The 13,238-nt window shown below is 41.8% G+C and overlaps 1 protein-coding gene across 2 annotated transcripts in view; it reads left to right on the top strand.

Annotated features, from left to right (window-relative positions):
• The first annotated feature begins 676 nt into the window (after positions 1 to 676).
• The window catches only part of TMEM200A (transmembrane protein 200A), a 52,129-nt gene continuing 39,567 nt past the window's right edge, over positions 677 to 13,238 (top strand). Inside the window, exons 1-2 of one of the 2 annotated variants that reach the window (XR_008436558.1) lie at positions 677 to 974; positions 4,497 to 4,983. The gene's annotated coding sequence lies outside the window, so the exon portion shown is untranslated. Of the gene's footprint in view, positions 975 to 4,496; positions 4,984 to 13,238 lie in introns of those variants that run through there. The other variant, XM_053974649.1, reaches the window with a different exon arrangement.

Raw genomic sequence — 13,238 nt, 5'->3', positions numbered from 1 at the left:
TGACTCCTCCCTCGCGGCCGCGGCCCCTGAGCCCGGCGGGGCGGAACCGGGCGCGCTACAAATCCGCCGCTCCGGTGGGGCTGCCGGCAGAGCAGCGCGGGGAGGTCCCGGCGGGAGGGGGCCTCGGCTGCCCGCGCTCTCCCTCGGGGAGCCGGCAAACTTCCCCGGGGGCAGGAGGTAGAGGAGGAACCGCGTTCCGGTCCCGCGGCTCAGTCTGCCCCTTTCCCCGGCTGCCGTCCCATCCCGGGCGCTGCCTGCGGCCAGACTTGCCTAGCGCCCGCTGGGCTGGTCCCGGCTGCCTCCCATCGCCGCGACTGGCGAGCCCGCCTCCGCCTCGTCCCGTGGGGAGCGAAGGAAAACCAGGGGGTCGTTTCCATAGAGATGGGGCCGGAGTGAAACTTTGCAGCGGGCGGGCGGCGAGGGCCGAGCCCAGGCGGCGCTGAGCGGAGTGGTCCGGCCGGCTGTGAGAGCGGCGTCCGTCCCTTTCCACCTCCCCCGCAGCCCCGCCAGGGGCGAGCGCCGCCCGGGCACCCTGCTGAGGAGCCGGGAAAGTTTTGCTCCGCGGAGCCGCCACCCGCCCACGCCCCCCCGGGCGGCTGCTTGGCGGCCGTTCCCCCGCGGCGGCTCCCGCGGAGCGCTGCTATGGCACCCGCCCGTCGCCGCGGGGCGAGCAGGGGGAGGCCGCCTCCGGCTGACCGTGCGCTGGCGGCGGGGGGGCGCGCAGCCCCCGGGCGGCGGGCGTCCTCCTCCGGCCGGCAGTGACCGCCCCGGCCCCGCTCCTGCCTGCTCGCCATGCCTGCCCCCGCCCGCCTCTCGCCGAGCACGGTGCTGGGGAAGGGCCAGGGGAGCCGCCGCCCTGTCACTCCCTGAGCCAGCCGCTGCCTCACCGGAGAAGCCCCGTGTGTGACGGGCACGGCGCAGCTCCGCTGCTCGCTGCGCCGGGAGGGCTGCGGGCACCTGGCACCTCCCCACAGGTAAGCGGCGAGGCGAGTGGGGGTGAGTCTGGTCGGGGTCTACCCCTCGCTCCCGAACTTCAACGCGCCCACAGCCGTCACCTCTCCTCGGGAGTGGAGGGGCTGCGCCCTGCGCGTTCCTGCCGGCGGTAGCTGGGGACACAGGGAGACGCGCCCTTGCCCTCGGCGGCGAGGGGCAGAGAGGAAGCGGCACGGGTGGGTGGGTGGCTCTTTCCCTGCCAGAAATGGACTTTCTGCCTCCCGAACGGAGCGGGCTGGCGTGCCGGCGGCTGCCGCGCTCCGCGCTGCTGCTACACACCCTCTTTTGTCTGCGCTTGGTCCGAAATACTTTAGTGCTGCCGTCGCCTGCCCCGCCGGTCGGGATCCCAGCTCGGCCCTGCTCCGCCGAGGGCTGCCCAGGGCTGCGACCCCCGTGCCGCTCCCCACCCGGCGAGTTGCCCCATTGCCTTTATTTTCACGGGAGCTGGGCTTTCCTCAACCTTTGTTTGCGGGGAAAATGGTGGTGTGCTGGTTATCTGAAAGGATGAGAGACAGATGGGGATGACAAGGGGGTTGCCTTATTCCCTTGCGTGCGAATGTAACTCAGTGCTAAATAAATCGCTCACCGGGTAGACATAATCTTACCGGGGAGGCAGACTTTGAAACAAAAGTACTGCGAACAGCTCGGGTGCATGGCAGATACTCCTGATACCCTACTAACATAAACGTTGTTAGTGTTTGCGCTTGAATTCAATACATGTGCAGCTGTTGTGCCGATCTGGAATTGCAGTAGCTGTATCTACTTGACACTTAATAGTCTTTTGTGTGCAGTAGTTACGAAAAATAATAGGGGTTTTATTATTCAAAGGCAAAAGTACCCAGACAAAAGTATTCCTTTAGTGTAGCGTTCTGTGTAACGTGAACTACAAAATAAGTTGTAGTGATGTAGTGGACTTGCACTTCATAATGCTCTTAGGACGTGAAGACAATATTGCTCAATAAAATTCTGTCAGCAAAGGTTTCTCTGGCTTATCTTGATGCTAGATCAATACACTAGCAACTATTCTGTTATTTTTCTCTAAGTAAATGGTGTATACAATCCATGTGATGGAAACCAAGTGTCCAGATAGGAAGAAGCAGTGCTTTTTTTTTTTTTTTTTTCCTTTCCTTTTAGTAGTTTTGGTGCTGCATTGTAGAAAGTGTGAAAAATACTCCAACATTTAAACCAGAAAATTATATTTCCATTGTATGTAACTGAAGTTCCTTAATGATGAAGCTAAAGGGTCATTCAAGTTTGGAATGGTTTAGTGTACTTTTGTTGCCAGGAAATGTACTTATAGCTAAATACTTTTTAGAAGATAATTGTAAGATAATTTTTAGTAATTCAAAACATGAGTTGCAATTAGGTGTTTTGTTCTGAAAATAGAAAAACATACTCATGGATAAAGATATGAGGTACTTAACTAGTAATTTGGGAAATAAAATAATATATAATTTATATTTTGTTGGCATAGAAACATTTTATTTGTTGCTCCTTGGTTGGATTGCAACAATGATCCAAATGAAAATTGGATGACTGATGCAGTCGTTCAGCACACTAGAATTATTTTATTCTATGTACAGAAATGATTTTGCTCAATATAACCTCACTGGAATTCATTTTTATTGAAGCTTTGTAATCAGATTATAAAAACTGGGCTGTTGGAATCTAATGCTGTGAAGTATGGACTAAGCAAGCCCTGTTCTGACAAAAGACTGAAAAGTTTGCTCACTCTCAAGCAGGTATGCAGTTTCGACTTCATCCCTAATGATCACCCAAGGTCTGACTTCATTGCACATGGCAGTAGGTCCTGGTAACTTCAGTGAAACTCTTCATTGTCTTAACTGCACTGCTGGACCTTCCCTGGACCAAGCCCTCTCTGTGTGTTCTGCCTCTACTTCGCTGAATGCTGGATCTATGACACAAAATACCCGTGCCTTGTGCAGGTGCTCACCTCAGCCGCATCTCATGGGTTATATATTCTCTGTTGGCCATCACCTCTCAGGGGTGAAAGGGGAAAATGCAAAGTGAAAATTGGTCAAGGAGTGAAGTTCATCAAATGTAACAGCAGGAGGAGACTGCTACTTCTTGTGTTTTGTTCAGTAGATTTTAGGAGCCAGAAATCTGAAATGCTGAAAAATTAGTGAAAACTCCCACTAAAATTACTGAAACCAGACAAAGTTATGATATAAAATATATTAAACCTGTTGTCATGAATAGTTAGCCATTTTTAAAAAATTAACAGTAGAATCCTCAGTCTTGTCTGTAATAATGGTAGAGATCGTAGTAGAAGGTGAACTTTGTGTCCTAGCTAGTGATGATACCTCAATTTGATTTGGTGCCACTGTGCTTTATAAACAGATCAGTTACTTGTAATCTACATGTTTGATCTCATGATACTGGAACAAAGGGGCAGTTGCAAATAATTTTCTAGTTGCAAGATAGGGTAATGTAGGAAGACATGAAACATAAAGGCATATGTGTCTAATGCCAGTTTAGACATCTCTTAAGGTGTTTCAGACCTCTGTATCAGGCTGGTAAACAGAGTCTAAGGAGTGTACTTGTGGAAAGGCAGCTGAAAACCAGGTAGAATGCTCTTGTTTGAATTACAGTTGTATGTATAAGCCTTTAAGAATACAAATCTATTCTCTGAAACCTTGTTAAAAATTCTGATGCTGCATTATGATGGATATGGGAAGAATTAGTTACTGTAAGGATTTAGGGAGGTCCATTGTCAGATGCCCATTCATCAGCAGAATCTTTGTATTGCTTCCTGTGCTTCTAATTGCCTTTGAGTAGCTCAGAGGTACTACTAAATAGTTGAGGAGTAAAAAATCTTTTTAGAGAAGTTGCGTATCCTCTCTTAAGCCTAGAAGTAAATGGAAATTGCAAGTACTCCTTGAGTTTGTGCTCTAGTTTTGGTTAGCACATTAGTTGTACAGCAAAAACACTGTAAGGTAAAGTTTCTCATTTTCTTCTTTACTGGGTAAAACGTAAGAACCTACTTACCCAGAGATTGTGTGGGTTAAGTGGACTGTTGGTTGCATGGAAGGATGAAATGTTGACAACATAACTGAATTAAACTACTGAGCAGATGTTTTACACAGCTGTTGCTCTGCCCACTAGTTTTACTAGCTCCTCAGTGTCCACTGTTTGTGGAGCGTGAGAATAAGCACTGTTCTAAACTTTCATGCTGAAGCTTCAGTCTAGCTCTAAAGCAAGATCTTGTTACTTTATTCCATCATTAACTATTTCCACATCAGACAATTCAGTACGAGGTGCATATATATATGTAACTGCTCTTCAAACAGGGGTATCTTGCCACAGGGAGCCCAAGTGACCTGACGACAGAACTTAGTACTGAAATACTGACATTATATTGATCTCCTAGTGTAAATGAAATTGCATTTTCCTTCCTGTACTTTTTTACATGATCAGTGATTTTAAACTACGTGATTCATAGATACCTTTTAAAAATCAAGTTTTTTCTTTTTTTTGCACAGCTAGCCAAATGGGATGGATTACCTGTAGTACAGAGCTACTTGAAGCCTTTTATCTGCAGCAGGAGCAGAACATGCTTGTGGTGGTTTTAAAATGATTCTATGTGCAGAAGACCTGAGAAGGAAGGATGTTTTTTTCCTCAGTCATTTCCTCTATCCATCAGTGTTTCTAGTTGGCGAAAGTTGTTCCTTTTTCTGCATGTTTTAGTACCTAAAAAAGTGTGACAGGATGGTGCAAAGCCTCCTAACCAAAACTAGGTATCTGAGGAGCATTACAAATGAGATGTAATGATACAGCAGAGACTTTCAGGAAAAACAGACTTGTGGAAAATACAGTAATAAACTACCCTTTTGTGTATAAAGATTCTGAAATGGGAAATGTAAATGATTTTCACTTTATTCTCTTGTGTGTCTATATCAACATCTTATCATTTATATACCGCTGGAATTGTTCCTTCTGTTGGAAGTGTGACCATTTTCCTCCAATTGAAATAAGTAGAAATAAAGGAGATATTTCTCTAAACTGTCTTTTAATTTTTCCTCACTAAGCTGAATGGTGAAGCTCTTACTGAATCAGGAAAAACAAGATTTTGTCACTTTAATGAAGAATGCTTTAGATACATGCAATCATAATCTCAAGAGATGTAAAATATAGCATAGGTTACTTTTCATGGGAACTAGTTTAAAGACAAAGAAGCAAAGAGGAAAAATCCCTTTTTATATGAACTTGGTTTTTCTAGTTGCCATTTCACAGATACAGTTGGGCTGAGCATCCCAGTGTTGTGGTTTTAAAACCCATTGATAAAAAGTGCTGAAATTTGAGTCAGTTGAAACTGCCTTCATGCTGGCTGTGAAATGGGAAGGACGTTTTTGACACTGCATTGATACAGTTGGATGCTAATAGCCTACCACTGGTTAGTTTCACTAAATTCTTCAAGTAGTAGAGGTTTGTTCTTTGATACCTATAAATCTGTAGCATTATCTGGTTTAAAACTGCTGCTCAAAATACTGGTGTTTTCTTTCCTTTGGGTAATTCAAAGTAACAAAGGCATATCACATCATATGTGATGTACATGTGAGATGTGCAACTTTATTCCTTCATAAAGAGGGATGAAAGCAGCCTTGTGCATTGGGGCAGCATTTTACTGCAGCAGACAAACTTTCCCAAGGGCTGTTCCTTGGAGCACACAGGGTGTACATAACAGCTTCTCTAGCTGCTGTCTTTTGCATGATCTTATGCTAGACAAACTTGATGCATAAGGTGTGAGGCAGCCCTCTGCTTGGAAAAGGAACGTGCTCTGCAAGTGTGCTTTTTTGACATGGATGTCACGGTGGGGTCAACTGAATAAACCTGATACAGTTTGAGATTTGGCAGAGGCGTGCTTCTTGCTATAAATTATTGTGTATTTAACAGTTGGCTTGTTTTACCTGAGGTGTGACTATTACTTTTGTAGGAAGAAGTTAGATGACAGAAAACAGACAAAAAAAAATCAAAACAAAACAAAACAAAAAAACCAAACCAAAAAAAAAAAAAAAAAAAAACCCCAAAAAAACCCCACCAACCCAAGGAAGAAAGCAGGAGAGGGAGAAGGGAAGGGAGAAGAAAGAGCAATGAAGGCAGAAAAAGGATGAGATATAGTAACTTGCATTTCTAAAGAGAAATTATGCCACATCCAGTATTATAAATGGAAAGAAACTTGAATAATGGAGATAAGAATAAAAGTAAGAATAAAAGATGTGGCGGTATTTCTTTTTTGAAGCATCTCATGGAATATCAGACTGGAAAACTGAGAGATGAATTCTTGTCTCACTGAGATGCATTTTAAATGAACTGTCTTTGTTGCATAGTAAGTAAAATGTTCTGCAAAAATGATGTTAAACACTTCTTCCGGAAGATACACTGTAAGTAAATCAGTTCAGACAGACATTAGAAAGGAAAGGGAGCTAAGAATGATAGTTTGCTTAGAGAGATAGATACTGCATTTTGAAGTACTTGAAAGTTAAGTGAACTGTTGTTTTCATTTTCAAGCAGACTAATACTCTAAACCCAAAAGTTATCACCATGTTGATCTATGCTATTTGTCATCGTCTCACAGAAGACCAGTGAGTGCAATAAGCACAATGAGACCATCCTTCAAACACTGGATAATTAACTGGTATTTATTGTGAATACTTAGTTACCCTACTTGCACAGATTTTTCTTTCTGATATGTTTTTGCTATATCTGTGTAAAGAAACTAATTAAACCATGCGGCCATGAGGTCAAACAGAGTGGTCTGGCTCTGTGTGGGTGTTAAAACCGTCTTTCAGATGGTTATATCCAAATTGGTTGTTTTGAAAGAGCTTCTGGACTGAAACAGCCTGAGAGGGTGCTAGCTGACCTTGACCACAAATGTCCCTGGCATCCTTGTGATAGTGTGAAAGAGACACCACCTGAGCCCGTGCCTAGGGACATCAGACAGTACTGACCACGAGATCCATGACTTTTTAGAATGTTTTTCCATCTCAGCTGAAACTATCTTACTACAATGATCCCAATATACACAAATTTTAAATAGAAGTAGTGTGTTGAAAGCTATATTTGGAAGACATTGTCTGCTTTAATTATGTTAAAAAAATGTGATGTCAGTTTGCTATCACACTAGTAACTTCAGTAATATGGAAAATGGAATTTGGAACATTGCTTGGATACACAGGATTTGTGGATGAGGTGGAACAACATTCTGGGACACCAAGAGAGTGGCCACCTTGTGGCAAAGAAGGCCAACAGAATCCTGAGGTGCATTAGGAAGAGCACTGCCAGTAGGACAAGGGAGGGGATCCTGCTCCTCTATTCAGCTCTGGTGAGGCCTAGTGGGGAATTCTGGGCTCCTCAGTACAGGAGAGACATGGAGCCCCCGGAGCAGGTCCAGCAGAGGGCTGTGAGGATGACTGGGAGGGGACTTATGAAGAAAGGCTGAGGGGGCTGGGCCTGTTCGGCCTTGAGAAGAGATGACTGGGAGGGGACTTCATCAATGTGTATAAATATCTAAAGGGTGGTGCCAAGAGGATGGAACCAGGCTCTGCTTGGTGGAGCAAACCACTAGGATGAGAGGCAATGGACTGAAACTGAAGTTCCAGCTGAATACGAGAAAGAATTTCTTTACTGTGCTGTGACTGGGCTGGAACGGATTGCCCAGAGAGGGTGTGGAGTCACCCTCACTGGAGATACTGAAGAACTGTCTGGACACAATCCTATGCCATGTTCTCCTGCTTGAGAAAGGAGGTTGGACCAGATGTGGTCACTTCCAGCTTGACATACTGTGACCATAGTTCCCAAATGGATTGCAAGAGGTTTGCCAAACAAGCACAAAACTTAGACACAAAATAAACGTCTAACTGACAGCTTCTTAATGTCACATTTATTTGCCTGGTAATAATAGCCTGTACAAAAAGGGCTAGCAGATATTAATAATAAACATCCAGAGACCTAACAGACTCTTCTTGGGAAGTCCTGTCTTGCCTATTAATACGGTTTATAGACTTTAGAGCAGTAGAATCACTTTGCATTAATTCAGTGCCAAAGTGCTTTCCCCAAACCCTTCCTATGACCCCTAGAAAGTATTTGCTTTGCTCTTTGCCAGGAAGACATTTCTTCTCAAATTACTTTGCAGACGCCTATTCTGAATTTATTGCCGTTCTTTTGCTAATTCAATATTGTTCTCCTAGGACGTGGCCTCATTAACTGGTGCCCATGGTGGATTATCTGCATACATTGTTGGAACATAGTTCAGTAGACTATATTATATTAGAAAGACACAGGTTCAATCCAAGCCTGCTACCAGTATGCATAACAATTAAATTACACACAGAAGCGTTTACTGATTTAGGACAAGTAATGCTGTGTTTTGCAGAATGCCAGTTGTATTTTTTTTATTGTCATACTGGGTGTACAGTTGAAATGGTAGTGAAAAGAGGTTATAGCTGAGACCATAGTTCTTTTTTATTTAAGTTCTTAATCTTGTGAACTTTTAAATTCAGTTAGGTTGGTGGTCGGTTGGTTTTTCCCTGTGAAATTTGGAGATTATGACTAGATGGCATTACATACATAATATAATTCCTTTAAAAAATGTACAATTATCACAGAATCAGACTTAGACTACGAGAGGCTGGGCCCAGATTAAGTAGTATAGCTTTGTGTTAATGTTTTGTTGTGCAGTTTTTTATAGCATGCTGTGATTATAGATTAGGAAAAAATTCTCCACTGAAAAGGTTGTCAAGCATTGTAACAGGCTGCCAGGGGAAGTGGTTGAGTCACCATCCCTGGAGGTACTTAAAAAGCACGTCAATGTGGCATGTAGAGACGTCGTCTAGTGGTGGACTTGGAAATCAGCACTAAGGTAATTGTTGGGCTCACAGTCTCTGTGGTCTTCTCCAATCTAAATGATTCTATAGCTTCATGACATGTGACCATTGTGGTTTTTCCTACTTTCTCCAAAGAATTTTAAGAGTAACTAATCTTTGCTTTTACAACCATTTTTATCAGTGTGCATGTTACTAAGTATTTACCCTGTGTTAAGGAAGGTAAACTCCAAAGGAAGAATGTGGAGCTGAAAGTAGTCTGTGGGAGCCTTAGTTTCTGCAGTCCTTCCTTCCAGAGTTTAGACCTAGACTCAGGCAAAACTCTTTACCTCTTTTATAGAATATTCTAATTGTTAATGATACAACAATATAGCCAATATTCTAATATAGAGTATTCTAATTGTTACTAGGCAAAATATCATTCTGAGTAGGTTTGTCATCTTTGTTTTCAGGTTTGTGCTTAGGGGGTAATTTTCAGCTGAGAATATTGAGTGCTTGGGAAATGGGCCTAACACATTGCTTAAAACTCCTTAAAAAACCAAGATCAGCATCACCCTCAGGTTAAATATGGCTTTGTTAAACCTTGTGACTGAAGAGATGGGCTTCAGAATTCAATTTGGAGCTTTTTTTCCTCTAATCTAGCTATTCTCACAGTTGAAGAAGCATTTACAGGGGAAATGGGGAGGAAAAAGAAAAAGGAAATTAAAAAAGGCCTGCTAGACAGAGCAGACTATGAATTCAGATGGGAAAAGTCTGGTTAAACTAGTCTGAAATTCAGAAGGCCCTTGGAGAGGGTGGAAATTTGGATTGGAAGACTTTTCTGATGAGTCATGTGCTCTGAAATTAGTTGAGAATGTTGCCCTTCCAACAGTAAGACTGTGCTTGGGAATTCCCGTATTTCCAAAATTATGTGGCTGAAAGTCTTCAAGAACTCAGAGGCTGTGGCTTCTCAGGTTAGAACTGAAGCTTGGAGGTCTGGGTAATGTTTATTATGTGGGTTCTTTGATTAACTTTATATTAGTAGTCTCATTGCTCTGCTTAATCACCTACATTTGATTCAGTTACAGGCATTCAGTAGCTGTGTGCTGTAGGAGAAAACTCACACAAACTGACACAGTTTATTATACTTTAGTAAAAAATCGTAGGTAAACAACTGTAGGTAAATTTTCATACCTTGACTATTGCAGGACTGTGAATATAATGGTATTAGGAAGGCAGAATGTAGATAGATGGATAGGTCAGTAGTACAGCAACAACCACAAACATCAATTATTCTATAGCAACAAGACTATAATTTTTGCAAATAATATACTTAGTCAAGTAGTAGGGAGGCTCTTATCTGAGTGACTGGAAGAAGTGGGTCTTATGTAGTGTGGCTAGAAGTATGTGTGGCAGTAATATCATAACACTGCGTTCCTTCATATCTTTCAGTAAATCCACAAGGAATGATAAGGCCAGGTGTTTGCATTTGCCAAGGTTAGGAATTTAGAAGAGAAAAAGCATGGTAGGAATAACGCTTAGGTCATTATCAGAGCAGTTAAAGGGCCTTAGAAAGGGGTCTGATCTATTGTGCCTGCTGTTCTCCAGAAGTTTGTAGCTTTAGAACTCTTTGCAAACACTAAACTTAAACCAACTCTCTTTAACAACTGCATTGCTCTGAAAGATTGTCCTTAGTATGGTCATATATGGTCATATGCATATTTGTACTGTTTCTTGTCTTCCTTTTCACCTTGTTTCGGCTTTTTAGACTGTGATGTACTGGCTGATGTGCTGTGGGTAGTGCATCTTAGGAGGGTGTTCCAGCCAGGCTCCAGCCTACATACACTGATTCACAATACAGAAGGTAGACAGAGGGTGTGCAGGATCAGGTGTTCACAGAGCTTGCTAAGATAAGCATGAGGTTTTCAAGATCTTTTAATCTAGATCTTGAGAAAGTTAGTTTTTTCAAAAGCTGAGATTTTGAACATGGACCTTGAAGTTAAAGTGCTGGGCAGGTTTCTTCAATTCCTGTGCCTAAAATCTCATCTTGATAAGAAATTACCTTCTCAGACAGCAACATCAATGAAAGGATGAGACAGAAAATGTCTACAGATCTTACTGTATATATTTCTTACTGTTTTAGATACTGTGTGGTTTTCCTTAAAAATGGAGGTCAAAACAATAGAAATGGTTGAAAAAGTGTTTAAAATCACTTTCACGTACATCACATGTAAAACCATGTGGCTGTGATTAAAGAAGCTCATTGTGTGCAAAAGCTAGGGGATGACTGCTGCTGAGCATAACTTGCTTTAAACAGATTTTTCAGAAGGATTATCAGTCATCATGATCAGACTGTAAAAACAGAAAATATGAGCCATGGCAGAGATCTGAAAAACAGACAGAGAAATGATCCTGGATTCCATCAAAACCCAAAAGATTATACAACTTCATGTTACAGCTTTGGGAGAATGATAAAATTGAAGTTGATGAATGGCTTCTGTTAATAATTTTGTATTTGGCTTGTGTTTTAGTTTTCAGGATACTTTATTGTAAAACTTTTTTATTGCTCATTCTTGGTATGGATTTTGTTTGTTTTTACAGAGACAGACTGCATATTTATAGTGCAGTAACTCTCCACATTCTGTCTGGATAGCTGTTGAAGAAGGAGCATGGAAAAAGCTTGGCTATGTAGACAGTCTAGTATTGCATTATTTGAATGTTTGTCTGAATCTAATGTGGCTCTTCTGGCTGATATGACAGTAATTTCTGTTTTCCTCGAGCAAACCTGCTCTTTCCATATATGAGTGTGTATGTATGTTTGTGTGTGGGTGTCTGTATCTATCTATCTATCTATCTATCTATCTATCTATCTATCTATATCTATCTATCTATCTATCTATCTATCTATCTATCTATCTATCTATCGCTATCTATCTATCACTATCTATCCATCTATCTATCTATATCTATATCTATCTATATCATCTATATAATCTATATTATGTCTATATCTGTATCTATCTATATATCTATCTATATTTATATATTGGGACAAGACTGGGGAATTTCTGCAACTATTGCTCCTCTCTTCATTAAAGAAAATAAAATTGGGCAGTGGATTTGCTTTATATGGGGCCCTGTAGGCCCTACTTTTTTTGTTTGCTTCAAAGAATAATTGCAGAAGCACCTTAATGCTGTAGACCTACTTTATGATGGGAACCCAAGCCACTCTTGTATAGATGTAGACAAGATACCAGAGTGTAGCAAAACATGTAACAATCTCATGGATGTGGTGTTATATATAAGGTGTGATAATTGCTGACCTACTCTGTTCCTCTGTGAAACAGTCCTTTAAATCCTTCAGGGTTTTTATGTCCATGCAATGCTATCTCCTCTCTTTGTAGTGTAGGAGATCCATCCTATCCCCCTTTGCTTCACATCTCCTGTTTTGCTTTTTCCTGCATCAGAGCACAAATGCTTCAGGAATCAAACGGTAATTCAGCTTTGCTTATATCTAGGGTGCAAACAGCTAGGAGCCGCATACTGGACCACTGACTTACTCCTTCAAAGCTAATTTTTAGATTTGTATAAATTAAACAGGTCAGCAAAGACATAAGAATTTGGATTCTCTGCTATTGTTATGTTTTGCATCAGTATAAATCCTTGATTTTAATGAAGGTTTTAATATATGTCATAAAACTGCTGGAGGGTTAGATATTACCGATTGAGTATTGGATGATGACAGTCAAAATTGTCTTTTCCTGCTGTGAGCTCAGGAACACTGTAAAAAGATTGAATTATTCTTGTTTGGTTACTGTTGCTCTGGTAGTGTCTTGAGATCCTGGCTATGTGAAGTCACAGGCAGATTTCTTATGTATTTCAACAAGGTTAGGATGTCATTCAGTATGTTAGGTAGTCTTGGGCCTAGTGCTGGTTCCTACATGGCCCAAAAATGTCAACAATGTTTTCTGTGATATATGCCTTTATTATGAGTGAGCCAAAACAGCTCTCAGCAGCTGGAAGTGCTTTAGTTCAAAGCCATGAAAATCAGTTTTTGCTAATAAGCTGCCATCCTGGGAAACCCCTAAAGCCTTCCAGAATGTGCTTTCTGCAAAGATGACACTCTTGTTTATCTAAGCCATGTTAAGGTGGTATTTTTTTTGTTGTCATTGTCTTAATGTCCCTGAACATATGCTTTTATCAGCTGGATTTTAAAATGTATGTGTTCTAAATTTCTAAACTATATGAGTTACATGCCTGAAGTGGAATGAACTTTGGAAGTTCAGATATGGAAGGAGAGATTTTTTTCCATGTAATTTCTTTTATTATAATAGAATATTATGAACCATATGATAGGTTAATTAAATTAATCAAGATGTTAAGAAGATGTGTAGTTTTCTTATTAGTGATATTCAAACTCTTAAT

This window comes from Vidua macroura, chromosome 3 (assembly GCF_024509145.1).
Source record: "Vidua macroura isolate BioBank_ID:100142 chromosome 3, ASM2450914v1, whole genome shotgun sequence".
Lineage (NCBI taxonomy): Eukaryota > Metazoa > Chordata > Aves > Passeriformes > Viduidae > Vidua > Vidua macroura.
This window is presented reverse-complemented; position numbering and strand designations above follow the sequence as displayed.